The sequence below is a fragment of the Ochlerotatus camptorhynchus genome, unplaced genomic scaffold (assembly GCF_037179485.1).
Source record: "Ochlerotatus camptorhynchus isolate MF236.1 unplaced genomic scaffold, CSIRO-AGI_Acam_v1.1 ptg000333l, whole genome shotgun sequence".
Taxonomy (NCBI): Eukaryota; Metazoa; Arthropoda; class Insecta; order Diptera; family Culicidae; genus Ochlerotatus; species Ochlerotatus camptorhynchus.
Window position 1 is genome coordinate 240,631 of NW_027040821.1, and position 15,992 is coordinate 256,622.

The 15,992-nt window shown below is 41.1% G+C and overlaps 1 pseudogene; it reads left to right on the plus strand.

The window, feature by feature from the left end:
- Positions 1-15,992, plus strand: part of LOC135708707 (uncharacterized) — a 32,370-nt pseudogene that overhangs the window by 1,953 nt on the left and 14,425 nt on the right.

Sequence of the window (15,992 nt, forward strand, 5' to 3'; positions counted from 1 at the left end):
GATGCTTATGAATCGGTCAGTAGTCGATTACTTCTTCCGGATACGGTGCCTCAAGTTTTAAGTACGTTGCAGTTACTGTACGGACGGCCGGAGCTGTTGATAAACGCTCTCTTGGAAAAGGTACGATCGGTTCCAGCACCGAAAGCGGAGAAACTTGAAACGCTCATCGACTTTGGGATGGCGGTTCAAAGTCTATGTGACCATTTAGAAGCAGCTGGTCAACAAGCCCACCTATCAAATCCGGCGCTATTGATGGAGCTTGTGCAGAAACTTCCCGCTCACACGAAGATGGAGTGGGCGACCTTTCTACAAAAATGTCCGGAGGTGAATTTGCAGACTTTCGGAGTTTTTATGTCATCTATAGTGGTATCGGCTAGTAAAGTGACAGCATACAGTGGTGGAAGCAGAAATCTTTCGTCAGAGAAAACCAAAGGGAAGCAGAAAGGATTCATCCATACACATGATGGTTATAGTGAAGTGATAGTGCAACAAGATAAAAGGGTATGCTGTGTTTGTAAGGCAGAAGATCACCTTGTTACAGAATGTGCGCTATTCCAATCATTTTCAGTTGACGGTCGCTGGAAGTGCGTGCAATCTAACGGTTTGTGTCGTAATTGCTTGAACGCTCACGGGAGAAGAAGCTGTCGATACACACGATTCTGTGGTGTAGGAGGATGCGAATTTCGCCATCATCCTCTGCTCCACTCAAACCGAAGTAACCAACCTTCGAATGACGGTACTTTGGATTGTACACCCACAGGTACTGCAAGCAACAACACACATTTTCCGGCTACGCAATCTGCTTTGTTCCGCATCGTACCTGTTACGTTGTACGGGCCAAGAACCGCTGTTAAGACGTACGCATTTCTCGATGATGGTTCATCACTTACTTTGATCGAGAAGGATCTTATCGAGGAACTGGGCGTCATGGGTTCACCAATGCCCCTTTGCTTGACCTGGACAGGTAATATGTCCTGAACGGAATATGAATCAAAGGCAGTGCAGCTATCAATATCCGGTGTTGGTGAAAGAAAGCAGACGAAGCTGGAAGGACATACTGTGTCGAGTCTGGGCCTCACAAGTCAGAGTTTGTGTTATGGAGAACTCGTGCAGAAATTCCCGCACCTTCAAGGGTTGCCGATATCTAGCTACAAAAATGCTATTCCACGATTATTAGTGGGCATCGACAACCTCAACTTGACGGTTCCGCTAAAGATGAAAGAAGGCAGAAGAGACGAACCGATTGCAGTTAAGACCCGCTTAGGTTGGTGTATCTATGGAGGGAAAGACTACAGTTCGTTGTCGCGTTCACTTAATCTTCACGCCTGCAGCTGCGTAAATGACAACAATCTGCATAACATCGTAAAGGAATACTTTGCGGTAGAAGACGTTGGAACAAAACCGGATATAGTGTTGGAATCGGCCGAGGACAAAAGAGCTCGGTCAATTCTACAGCAAACTACAAAGCGAATCGGAGACAGATTTGAAACCGGCCTTTTATGGAGGTTTGATGATATCGAACTTCCTGATAGCTATCATATGGCATTGAAAAGGCTCGAGTGCCTCGAGAGAAGGATGGATTGCGATGCAAGTCTAAAGGAGAACATTCACCGGCAGCTGGTTGAGTATCAAGAGAAAGGCTATGCGACACCGGCCACTCGCGAAGAGCTCAACAGTGCTGACCCCAAACGGGTATGGTATTTACCGCTTGGAGTGGTGGTTAATCCCAAAAAACCAGGCAAAGTTCGGCTTATATGGGATGCGGCTGCTACCATCGATGGAATTTCGCTCAACTCGTTGCTCTTGAAAGGACCGGATCAGTTGACAATATTACCGGCGGTATTATCGCGATTTCGGCAGTTTCCAGTGGGAGTATCTGCAGATGTCAAGGAGATGTTCCATCAGGTTTTGATGCGAAAAGCTGACCGACATTCCCTACGATTCTTGTTTCGTTTTGATCGGTCGAAACAGCCTACCGTGTTTTTCATGAACGTAGCTATATTTGGATCGTCCTGCTCACCGGCATCGGCACAGTTCGTGAAAAACATGAACGCAGAGGAATTCGGCCGTCGCTATCCACAAGCAGCTCAAGCAATCATACATAATCATTATGTGGACGATTATCTGGATAGCTTTGAAGGCGTCGATGAAGCATTGCGGGTGTCACAAGAGGTGAGGATGATCCACAGCAAAGGAGGATTTCACTTGAGAAACTGGCAGTCGAATGAGCAACAACTTCTAGATGGTCTAGGAGAGAACAATAAGAATGAACCTAAAAGTCTCATTCTGGACAAGGCGTCCTACCAACAATCAATACGAAACTAACGATTTTAAATTGGCTCACCACTTTAGTAGCCTATTGGTCCCAAGCAAACGATTAACGTACCCTATTCTAGTTGAAATTCTATTACTACACTATGTTTGTTTTGATTCGCTATGAAATTTTGACAGATAACATCAGGGGTGTGTGGATTCATTCAGAACATGCAGGGGTGAGTGAAATAGCTTGGGACTGCTTGGGACCGTTGTTCTGGTACTGAGTGAGCCAAAAATAATAATGATTTTCTTCGGGACCCAGTGGTCTTAGAGTTACCTCTATGGTCCTACTGTGAGCGGGTGCTAGGTATGCTATGGAGAACAGATGAAGATGTCCTCTGCTTCTCAACACAGCTGAAAGAAGATGTTCAGCTATTGTTAAACAACCATGTGCGGCCTACTAAACGGCAGATGTTGCGGTGCTTCATGAGTTTCTTCGACCCACTAGGTATACTCAGTGTCGTTCTGGTGCACGACAGAATCCTTCTTCAAGACGTTTGGCGTACTGGTATCCTTTGGGATGAGACTGTGAGTGACAACATATGGGAACGCTGGAGCAAGTGGGTGGGAGCCCTGAAAATGGTGGATCAAGTTCAAATTCCTCGGTGCTACTTCAAGCAAGCAACCATCGAGAGCTATAGCGGTCTACAGCTCCATATATTCGTGGACGCGAGTGAACTTGCCTACTCGGCGGTGGCCTACTTTCGCATCATCAACACTGACGGAATACCGGTCTGCGCTCTTGCGGCGGCTAAGGCAAAGGTTGCACCACTGAAACCGTTATCAGTACCAAGACTTGAACTACAGGCAGCAGTGTTAGGAGCAAGGTTAATGCGTTTCGTCGTCGACAGCCATACCGTAGTCGTTGTCAAGCGGTTCCTGTGGAGCGACTCTTCAACCGTTATGTCGTGGATACGGTCTGATCATCGACGGTACAAGCAATACGTAGCCTGCAGGATCGGTGAGCTACTCACGCTATCAGATGTCGAAGAATGGAATTGGGTGCCTACGAAATTAAATCCTGCTGACGCTGCAACGAAGTGGGGAACAGGTCCTTGTGTTGAAGCTGATGGTGTTTGGTTTAAAGGGCCTGAGTTCCTACGAAAACATGAGGAAGAATGGCCACAACAGAAAAAAATCCAGTTAAACGAAGCAGCAGAAGAAGAGTTGCGTCCTTGCCACGCACATCGTAAAGTTCATGTTCTCGGAATAGAAATCGATTATCAACGATTTTCCAAATGGGAACGTCTGCTGAGAACTGTGGCCTATATGTTGCGTTTTACTGACAATCTGAAGCAGAAACGAGTGGGTGCTGAGGTACAAAGTGGAATTCTCTCTCGGGACGAGTTGCATCTAGCACAAACTACGTTGTTCCGATCAGTACAGTGGCAAACATATCCGGACGAGATGGTATTGTTGATGACTGAACGAAAATCTCCTTGGAATGCTCAAGTGTTCTCCATTCATTGTGTCCGTTCATGGATCAACAAGGAATTCTACGTGTGGACAGCCGTATAAAAGCAGCAAGTAATATAACGACCTTGATGAAGTTCCCTGTTATTCTTCCTAGAACGCACCGACTTACATTGCTGATTATCGACGAGTAGATCTCGTTCTCAGCATCTCGTTCTGGTGGTCGACGGCAATGCGAGAAATGATTGGGTCCGTGGACGTGTCCAAGAAGTTACATTAGGAAACGATGGCAGGATTCGTCAAGCCGTCATACAGACTGCGAGGGGGTTGATGAGGAGGCCAGTGTCGATGCTTGCGATTTTGGAAATTAAAGAGAGTGGCTAGGCTTGGTAAAACTGGACCGTTGGCCAGTGTTACGGGGGGGAGGATGTTGCAAACTGGGGGCACTGTTGGCGGATTGTGATCGCACTCTTCGACAGGGTCAACGACAGCTGTCAGCAGCATCCACTGCAGCCATCCTTACCGGGAGAACGGAATATTGTTTCATGCCAACGTAAACGTCATAACGTAGTGAGCTGAGATTGGAAAGGTGTGAAATTTATTATTCTATTGAAACTTTGAAATTTGTTATGTAAAATTATCTATATTCACAGTTAAAAGATTTCTACACAGTACAAATTGAATTAAAACCTAAATATCACAGTGAAGTTATCACAGATAGTAAGTTGTAGCTAAAATTGAATTCTTATACTATTTCTAACCTACAAACTATAAAACATAGATTGTGAGACAAACACGAGGTACACAATACAATACGATATTGTTCAACGAACAATAGAACACGTAAAACACGCTCAAAACCGAAAAATTGTAAGTAACGCCCTATTCTATGTAAACACAATGAACTAACTTAAAAATAAATTTCCAGCTTAAAGCTGTTTTCGCACCAATCATCGAGTTGCGATCTGCTAAAGAAATCGGCAAAGAGCCCTCTTGTTCTCCGGAACAGCTTGCATTCACGAAAAAAGTTGATTTTTAGACTACGTTATGCAAGCTCCACCGCTTAACATTTTCTTTGTTATTGCAGGATCGTTGCATTATCCCGGGATGCAACGAGGACAAATCTCTACTTTTTCGGGTTCCGAACTCGGGGAGCAACAAATTTAGGCAGTGGAGAAAAGTTGCCACTGTTTATGGAACAGGGACAGAGCGAATTTGCTCCCAGCATTTTGTTGACACAGATTTTGTTGAAAGTAAGTTCTATTGCATTTGTGTTAGATTTATAATGTGCTGTAACTTTATAATTGACAGACATTCAGAGAAAGCTGAAGACCACTGCCATACCTTGTATTGAATTGCCAGTTGGAATGATTAAGGTAGCAGACAAAAAAGCTTGCTGCGTTGCGGGATGCCGTTCGAAAAACCCGAGGAGGATGGAGAAGTTTCCCTCTTCAACATCGAAGGTGTGGAAAAAGTGGGCAAAATTACTTGGCTGCTTGGACATCAACACAGCTGGATGGAAAATATGTCAAAAGCATTTTAAGGAGAATGATTTTGCTACAGGTTAGTACATTGTGTGCAAAGGAGTAGATTCCTGTTCTGTGTAATGCTCGGTTTTATTTGACGAAAGCATAGTGACACTGTAAAAAGGAAGTATTGAGGTGTTTGCGGTTGAATAACACCGAGCTAGTCCCGACTGAACCGGGGTTTACAATGGTTAGAGGGGAGCAAGTATTTCTAACCACTGTAAAACCCGGTCCAGTCGGAAAGAGCAGGATTCTGTTCGGACTTTATGCAGATGATATTTGTTTGTTTTGATCGATTATCTTCTTCTTCCTTGGCATTATTACATCTCAACTGGGACTTCACTCCGGCCCTCAACTTGAGTACTTTCACAGTTCTGAATTAAGAGCTTTCTAAGCCTGTACTCTATGCCCATGACTAATATCTCAGCCGCCTCCAGCATGGTCATTCTTTATAACTGCGCCTTAACCGACTGAGGTAATAAGAGAGGCCCCTTGATTGATTATATTAGAGCTATTGCCTGTCCCAATGGATTAAAATACCGTAAAAAGGGATGTAATTGATCAGCGGGGTGAATTTGATCATTGAAATTTCTTATTCATTTGCTTCAAGTGTAATATTTTTTAGTTTAAGGGCCTAAAAATTCATCCTTGTTCAGCAACCTTTCACATTAAATATATGACCACAATAATGCGAAACTTCAACGCTCAAATTCATCCCGCTGATCAATTACACCCTGTTTTAGAGTACCTCTACTGTTATTATTAATCTAATGAACTGTTGTGGAATTTCCAAATAGGTTTCGGTAGATGAGATTAAACTCCATCTTTTGTAAGCAGATTAGATCAAAACTGCATCCTCCCAAATATCGTGAAAGTTTGTAACTATCAATGAAATAGGGTCTTGGGGTGGGGCAAAAATGCAACCTTAACAATTTTACCTTCTATGTATGCCAAATAGTGGATATTTATAGGAGTCTCTACACCGCAATGTAATGCATGTTAAATCTCGTCAAAAGTTGTTTACGATTTTTACAGATGACGTCATCTCAAATCTTTTTTTAAACTGCAATAGGGCAAGAGTGCCAACCGCTATGAGGCAAAAGGGACATGCGTCTTAAATTGAGTGAAATCTATTAATGCTTGTTTATAAACATAACCTTTTGATTATTAATCATGCTAACAAAAGCTGTTATTGTTTACTCGATTTAACTATTGAATTTAACAATATTATTCAATACATAACAAATGAGCTACTACCCTACTACCAATGAATTCAAATGAAAACTATTGTTGTTTATATATTAGGAAGCTGGTTTGGCCTAATTTAGTGAAAACAAGCTTACCGAAGACTTAGATGCTAAATTATGCAGATTGTTTGACATTTTAGTATAATTTTATTCATAATTATAGGGTTGGAATTCTTGCCCCGTGTAAGATGATTTTTCAGCAATTATAGGGAATATTGACCTATTCTTTGTTATTGACGTTTCAATTATTCGTTATAAATGATGCCTCAATGCAGGAGTTGTAGGAAACAATATTTTGAAATTTGAAAATCCTTATGTTATGATGTCTAATTATTATATTGTGCTATTCACACCAAACTGGACTAATAAGCGTGTTTTCACTTACTTACACGGTGCACTTACTCCTTGGCAAGTAAAGGGTGTCCACGATGAAATTGCCACACACAAAATTGATTCGCAAAATTCGAGTTTTCATTCGATTGCCATCAAATTTTCAGGGATTGAGAAATAACTATTAAACTTCAACAGTCCATACGCAAATGCCCGCACCTTGGCCTTAACCCCGGCCATAAGATTCTGCACAACCTGTGAATCAACCGTTTTTTGCATGTAAACCCATATTTTCTTAAGTTCCTCGACTGTCTTCACTACCTTAGGTCGTTTAAGAAGGTGCTGCTTCATAATCGCCCAGTACTTCTCGATGGGGTGGAGCTCCAGATTGTTGGGAGGGTTGAACATTTTCGGCACGAAACTGACCTTATTGTCCTGTCCGCATACCACTTCAGCACGTCCTTGGAGTAGTGGCACGAGGCCAAATCCGGCCAGAAGATTGTTGGGACGTTGTGGGCCTTCAGGAGAGGAAGCAGCCGCTTCTGGAGGCACTCTTTTATGTACACCTGTCCGTTCATCGTATCCTGGGTCACGAAAGGTGCACTCCGCTTCCCGCACGTGCAGATGGCTTGCCAAACCAGGAATTTCTTCGCAAATTTGGACATCTTCTGAGTGCGGACATGCTCCGGAACGCTGAACTTATCCTTGGCCGTGAAAAACAGGTTGCCGGGGATCTGTTTGAAGTCGGCCTTCACATATGTTTCGTCGTCCATGATGCAGCATTCAACTTTCGTCATCATGTTGAGGTACAACTGGCACGGGTTTTGGCGGACTTGTTCTGCTTCTCGTCGCGATTAGGGGCCTTTTGTACCTTGAACGTTCGAAGCCCAGCCTTAGTTTTGGCCTTCTGGACAAAACTTCGGCTTAGGTGCAGCTTCTTAGCCACATCCCTAACGGAGGCGTTCGGATTTCGGTTGAAGGCCCCAACTACGCGGTTGTGATTTTTGGTGTTGTACGGAATACTTTTTCCTTCACTTCTGGGCTTCCGATCGGTGGTCAACCGTTCCTCGAACCGCTTAATCACTCGCGAAACCGTGGAATTCGCGATTCCCAACGTTTTAGCGATGGAACGATGCGAGAGATCCTTGTTCTCGTGATGAATGCGCAAGATTTTATGACGCACGAGCTGTTCTTTCAACTCCATTTCCGCGAGTTTTGATCACAGGACTTTAAAACTTGCAGGATGTAAATAATGCACTATGAACTAAATCCACCCAAATTTTCATTAAATTCTACCCAACGGTTAAAAAGTTAGAGCAATTTCATAGTGTGGCAATTTCATCGTGGACACCCTTTAAGCAATAAGTGCACCGAAGACACCAAAACGATTTGACTGAAACGTGCACTTTTATCACACTTTTTAGATTATATAAGCTGTCCAGTTTCAGTTGCAATCAGCAATAAATAATTTCGATTTTCGGACATCAGCACAAAATGATTTTTTTTTTGCAATTTTTGTAAAACTTCGTACTGGACAGAACTTTCTATAATGCTGCAGGAACACCATCAATAGCTTCATGGGTGAATTAGCATTGAAAATGTGTTTATTTTCAAAATTATTGGATACGGTACTCTTACCCCACTCGACACATGTTGAAAATTTTACACTTTTTGAAAAATACATGTAAATTTCCGCGATGTATAGTGCACACGTTTTTAACGCTAGATTTGTCGTAAATTCACACGATATTTTCTGCTTCTGCGATAATGGTTATAAATCCCTCCTAAACTTTAACTGAAATGTTTATGAAACTTTTCGTGAACGTTTGTGTGAAAGTTTGAACCTTATGTTTTATGGTTTTTTGGAAGTGGGCCTTACAAATAATGGGTTGTTATGAACCATTACCATTCCAAATTCTTGTTTTCTCCGTATACTTTCGGAAAGAGAACCTTTTTACTTATGGTTTAGAAATTTAATGATAATGGTTATGGTAGTCAGTAAGGTCCATGTATGGTTTTGTATTATCGGTTCACTTTGAAATATATCGTGAATTGGTAATCATTAATTTACAGGCAACCAATTCTCGATTTATTCCACATAAAGTTGATCGATGTTACAAAACCATTAATGGACCTTACGGACTACCATAACCATTACCATTAACATTAAAGTTCACAAAACATAAGTTAAAAGGTTCTAATTTAGTTCTCTTTCCGAAAATGTATGGAGAAAACAAGAATTTGGAATGGTAATAGTTCTTAAAAACCCATTATTTGTAAGGTCCACTTCCAAAAAACCAAAACAAATAAGGTTAAAACTTTCACACAAATGTTCATGAAAAGTTCCATAAACATTTCAGTTATAGTTTAGGAGAGATTATAAACAATTTATAACCATTATCGGTAATGTCAAGTGATGGTTCGCGTTTATGCGAGATGTTCTACTTTGGATCAGGAACCCACTAGTTTAGAGGGGATGTATCATTAGCATTTTAAACATGGCAAAAATTGAGCTAAATTTTGCTCGTAAAGTGATTGTTTGAACAATACTTCTTTTTATTTTCAGTAACATCTCGATATCTGAAGAGTAGCGCAGTGCCTACTAAAAACCTAAAGAGGCCAGTGAAGTCTACAGCGATTCATCGCAGAAGGGTCAAGCAGAATCCGATGCCACAGTGTCTGCTTGATCACAAGTATTGTAAGGAAGATGTTCGACCAAAAAGCAATAGAATGTGCTCAGTTTACGGTTGTTAAACCAAATCCAGCAAAGGCGTGTTTCTGCATCAATTTCCGAATTATGGGGTCAAGGCGAAAATTTGGATGCATGCTGTGAAAATGGGATCCAAACCACGTAAGAACTCATTTGTGTGCAGCCAACACTTTCACGACAGCGATTATAATTCAGGTAAGTAGAAGCGGCTATAATTGTTAAAGTTAAACAACCATGTTTTCTAAAATGTCATAATTGTGACAATTAATATTTGTATTGATATTCCCCAGGTACGAATGTATTAAAGAAAACTGCAGTACCATCTCGTAACATTCCTTTAACATTCTTACAACAAGTTCAGTCACGGACAGATGATCCATACAAACGAATCTTTGAATCCTTCAGAAGAACAGGAGACATCAAGTGTCACTCTGACCATAGTATGAACTCCAATGAAACAGCTGAAAATTCATCCCTGAACCAAACAGTACCATTAACCGATAGTCCACAGGCTGGCCCTTCTGGATTGCATTCCGTGAATAGTTGTCATGATTTTGCTACATAATGCCGAGCTCCATAATTGTAACCTGAACTGCTTCAACGATGAAAGTCTTCCTCGAAAAGAGGAAAACGAAGAAACGGTTCATAAAAATATTCTTGAAAAGACTATTCACACACATGGCAAAGCCATTTTGAGCGACTTTTTAATAACGGGAAAGGACCTAACGACATGGACCGGTATTTCATCCTTGAAGTTGTTGGAAGTTGTATGTGCAATGGTCAGAACCATGGAAGATAATGTATATCCGAAGAAATACAAAATGCACACTACGGATCGCGTAATACTAACGTTGGTGAAGTTGAAGCAAAACCTATCATTTGCTGCATTATCAACTATTTTCTGCGTATCACCAATAACTGCTGCTGAATACTTCGCGTACACCGTTCAGCTACTTTCAGAAAAACTAGGAAGTGTGGTATATTGGCCATCTCGACATGAAATAAAAAATAATATCCCACATTGCTTCAAAGGAAAGTTTGAAAATGTTCGGTGCGTTCTAGACTGTACAGAGGTTAGCATTGCATCACAAAACTGCTTGAATTGTAGAATTGCAAGCTATTCAAATTACACGCACAAGCGAACAGTTAAATTCTTGTTAGGTGTTACACCTGCAGGGCTTATAAGCTTCTGTAGTCGTGCGTATTCAGGGAAGTCATCAGATAAATACATCTTTACTAAGGAAAACTTCATTGACAAGCTGGTAAAATATCAAGATGAGATCATGGTTGATAAGGGATTCGCCATCGAGAAAGAGTGCAACGAAAATGGAATTCGGTTGCACATCCCACCTTTTCTACGCGAAAATAAATTAAGCACAGAAGATGCACTGCTAAACGAATCAATTGCAAAAGCTCGTGTGCATGTGGAGCGTGTAATTGCGAGAATAAAGTTGTTTGGCGTTCTGCAAGGTGACATCGACACAAGTGTACTAGGACATATTGACAATATCATGAAAATTGTTTGCGGAATTGTAAACTTATCTGCACCGATCTTAAAAGACGATAAGTTTTGATCGAATGTAACCCTGAAAAGTAATTTATTTAGTTTTTTTTTATCATTTTTAAATCAAATAGAGTGTCAAATATCTCAAGCAGGTGGGAGAATCTATTTCAAGTAGGGTGTCAAAAATAACTTTGAATGCTTGTTTTATGTTGCAAAATACATCACGTCTTAGAACACGTTTTTAATAGGTCTCCGATTTTTTTTAACAAAATTCATAATTAAATAAATTAAATTAATTAAAATATGGTTCTCCCATGTTTAATCCATTTTGAGAAAAATATGACTAAATTATATAATGAAGACAAAAAAACTAATCTTTTCCTTTTGCAGTCGTCTACATGTACACCAGGATATTTTCGTTACCAGCGACAGTCGTCTACATATACACCGGATCAATCGTTAGGATATTCAAAATAATGAATGCAAATCATCTGCACACAAAAACTACTTGGGTCAAAAATGTTAATTTTATTTTAATTCAATAAAACTTTGAACAGTACTTCTTTTAATTGACAGTGAAATACAATTTGGACGGGAGGCCGGCATTGTATCTTTATTCATAAAATAACTGAATACCATAAAAGCTAATATATCAGAAGCTTATGAGTATTTTTAATAAGGTGGGTTAACAATAATAATTTTATTACGATTTCAAAAATCTGCACCACAATTCAACATGGTTTACGATTTGAAGGGAGAATTTCAAAGTTTGTAGGGAAATGTGAGGAAAAAATCATACAGGGTATGTGTACCAGTTATTGCTATACGTTCCTGTTATGGTGTGTTCCAAATATGGCCTATGAGATTCCCATAGGCCATAAATGGAATACACCATAATAGGAACGTTTAGTCATAACTGGTACATCTACCCCATTTGTTTTGCATAATCTGCACCATTGCTCAACGCCCATAACAAAGTGAAACAATTACGACAGCCATCATTGTACTACCGATATACGTCGATTATGATACTAAATATAAATAGTATAATGCTAGTTGGGTTAGGTGGGGCAAGATAGGTCAGCTAGTACATTAATTACTTTATCAGAATGCAATGCATCCCCAATAATGGTTTGTATTTTTAAACATTTACAGCCTGTTCCTATTGAAAAAAAAAAAAAAATCAAGTTCATGATTCATCTCGCACCATAACGAATTTTGCCCCACCTTACTCTACAATAATGCAATACGGTTCGAACGAAAACAATAATATGGGTGAATGTCTGTCGATGGTATTATATTGAGTAAAATATACAGAACAAGTTATCAGAGGCCGAAAATAGATTCGAATTCTTGGAAAAAAAGCTATTGAATAGGGTGTGGTACCATTTTAGCATACCTCACTTCACTTTAGCCACCCCCTTAAGTCACCTAGCAGTCCCTTACATTTATTCTTGAGCAATGAATTTAATGCATGAATTTTGATTGTTTTTTACTTGTTTTTTTTCCGTACTCAGTACCAATGCTATCGATGCCAAGGAGACAGCTCCCACACCTGGACCCTACATATCGACCCATCAACGCATGAGTCGTTGATCAACGGCTTTACTTTAGGCGTGATCAGAGATTTTATGAATCCTGACGGCGCTGACTGAGTTTGAACCCAGGCCCTTTGGAGTGAGAGGCAGTCACGCTTACCACTACTCCACCAGCACCGCTGAATGCTGCTGATTGTATTTATTATTTTTGAAGCGTGTGACGGAAATGGGTCCCATTTGCTCCACCATATAAGTGTACTCGAATAAAATTAACGAAAAGGTTTAATTATTCAGTTTTTATTAATTAAATATTAATCGATTGTGATCACCTTTGATCTATCGCTTTAATTTTGGCAACACATGTTGAAAATAAACTTCCTTCAGAACTTGCTTCAGATCATGAACGAACTTTTCATCAAATACAACATCAATGACCATTCCGTCTCGCACGCTGAGCCGATCAAGTCGCATCGGTCTCGTTGTACGACACTAGTTTTTGAGTTTTTGAGTTTTTCCCCACGCGAGGGTTTTTTCTCGCCAAAGTTAGTTGGCATAGTGTTAAGACAACTAGTGCGCGAGTGAGGAAGCCGTTAATCATACGCCGAGCGCTTTGATTACGGTCCAGCTTTAACATCAACATCTGTAAAATCATCACCACTATCGGCCCATTGATAGCAACAACGAAAGCACGTTAAATTGCCTACCGAGGCGAAAGAGGCATACCAGCTGCAAGGCTATCGACCCAACAGCCGTTGGGGAATACAATAGCATCGCACCAGTCATCTGCCGCCTCAGTGCAATAGGTATACCGTGTCGCTTTGTTTTCACCAGTATCGCATCTCCCCGCATGGTCCAGTATTAGATTAGGCTGGGTCATAATTAGGGTGATACAAAATCTTGTAAATAGTATATATCTATAATTATTTTTTTTTCTTGATTTTTTTTTCTCGTACTATTTTTAAGTAGAGTATAGTTAGGGTGATCCAATTTTTTTTTCAGTATATATATATATTTTTTTTCTATTTTTTTTTCTTGGTTTTTTTTTTTGTTTCTTTCATATTACTCTTTAGTAGAGTAAAACTATATCAATTTTTTTTTTTTGTTTATTTTTGCATTTTTGTTTTTCTATTTTTGATATTATTTGAAATTACTGTAATTATTTGTAAAATATTTACCAAAAACACCATTGCGGCGATATTTAACCGCAATGGATGAAAATGATAAAGGCGGGGGATGGTCGCTTTCCATCTCAGACGACGAAACTCTTGATTCCACCTCACACGAAAGTCTCGAGGAAGTTGTGGAAATGGAAACCCTTGACGTTCCAGTTGACTCGCTCTCCAGCAAAAATACTGGAGCATATCCCAAGAAAAGATATCGCCCACAACCCTCTCCTCCACCATCTCCTCCTCGTCCACCTGCACCCCCCACACCATTGCCCCCGAAAACCTCTGCGCTCCCCCGCCTAAAGGCTTACCCAGAAGCCTCGAAAGGCCCATGGGTTGTTTTTTTCCGGCCCAAACAAAAACCTTTGAACATTCCGAGGATCTCTAAGGATCTAACAACACATTTTTCAGCCGTTACCGATATTTTCAAGGTAACACCAATAAAACTGCGCGTTACCGTTGATGACCGGAAGCAGGCTAACCAAATTGTTGCGTGCGAGCTTTTTTCATTGGAATACCGAGTCTACATACCCAGTAGTGAGGTAGAAATTGAAGGAGTGGTCACCGAAGCGAGTTTGACTAGTGATGATTTCTTGGATCCCGATTCCTTCGGAATCTTTAAAAACCGTGCCCTGCCGAAGGTGAAGATATTGGACTGCCTTCAAATGCAGTCAGTATCCGTAGTAGGCTCCAAAAAAACGTATTCCTTGTCAAACTCGTTTCGTGTGACCTTTTCGGGTTCAGCGTTACCTCACTACGTCGCTATTGGCAAGGTTCGGCTGCCTGTACGTCTGTTTGTACCTCGGGTAATGAACTGCTCGAAATGTAAACAACTTGGTCATACATCGGACTACTGCTCGAACAAACCACGCTGCGATCAGTGTGGCGAGCAACATCAAGAGGGCCCTTGCGGTGCTCCTCCAAAATGCGTGTACTGCAAGGAAAGCCTGCATACCCTGACTGACTGCCCGAGGTACAAACAGCAGGGAGAAAAACTTAAGCGGTCTCTGCAAGCTCGCTCCAAGAGAACACTAGCAGAACTCTTGAAGAATACCGCTTCATCTTCCCAGACCACACCAAAAAACAGTAACACGTTCTCCATTTTGCCAGTTGATGATCTAGACTCTGACTCAGAGGGCGGTGAGGGTAGTCCGTTTGTCTTTAAAGGCAATACGAGAAAACGAGCAAAAAAACACACCACCGAAAAGCCTCGTAAGGCCACTCGTACGGACCACCCTCCCACCTTGGAAAAATCAAGAGGTAACGGAAATGCACCGAAACCCATTCCACCGGGTTTTCAACCTTGTAATTATGACAAGAACTTTCCGTCACTTCCAGGATCATCTAAAACCCCAGATGTCCCAGTTTTTCGGCCAGAAAAGCAGCTGAATAATCAGCAAGAACATGCCCCCATGTTCACGTTTTCTGGTATTGTGGATAGCTTCTTCAGTATATTCAATATCTCTGACTCAACGAGGAGCATTATTAATTTAGTGCTGCCAATGGTGAAAAATCTTTTGAAGCAACTAGCTTCTAGGTGGTCCTTCCTTGCATCGATCATATCCTTTGATGGATAATTCTCCGAATGAGGTCGGGGATATGATCTCTGTTCTTCAGTGGAACTGTAGAAGTCTTATGCCAAAACTTGACACATTTAAATTTTTAGTTAACAACTCACTTTCTGATGCATTTGCCCTTTGTGAAACATGGCTCTCTTCAGACAACGATCTTGCTTTCCACGATTTCAACATTATACGCCTTGACCGCGCAGATTCGTATGGAGGGGTGCTTCTGGGGATCAACAAGCTCCATTCCTTCTATAGAATCGATCTGCCTTCAGTGACAGGCATTGAAGTAGTTGCATGTCAGGTTAATATTCGAGGTAAATGCCTCAGTATTGCCTCAGTATATCTTCCACCGAAAACCGCGATCTCTCGTCAAAGTTTCGCGGATATCTGCACGGCTATGCCGGAGCCACGGTTGATCTTGGGAGATTTTAACTCTCACGGTACAGGCTGGGGGGAACTGTACGACGACAACCGCTCAACCTTGATATACGACATGTGCGACTTCTTCAAAATGACAATTCTGAACACCGGGGAAGCAACACGAGTAGCCAAACCTCCAGCAAAAATAAGCAGATTAGACCTCTCACTTTGTTCGAGTTCACTATCGTTGGATTGCTCGTGGAAAGTAATTCAAGATCCCTACGGTAGTGACCATTTGCCAATCAAAATTTCTA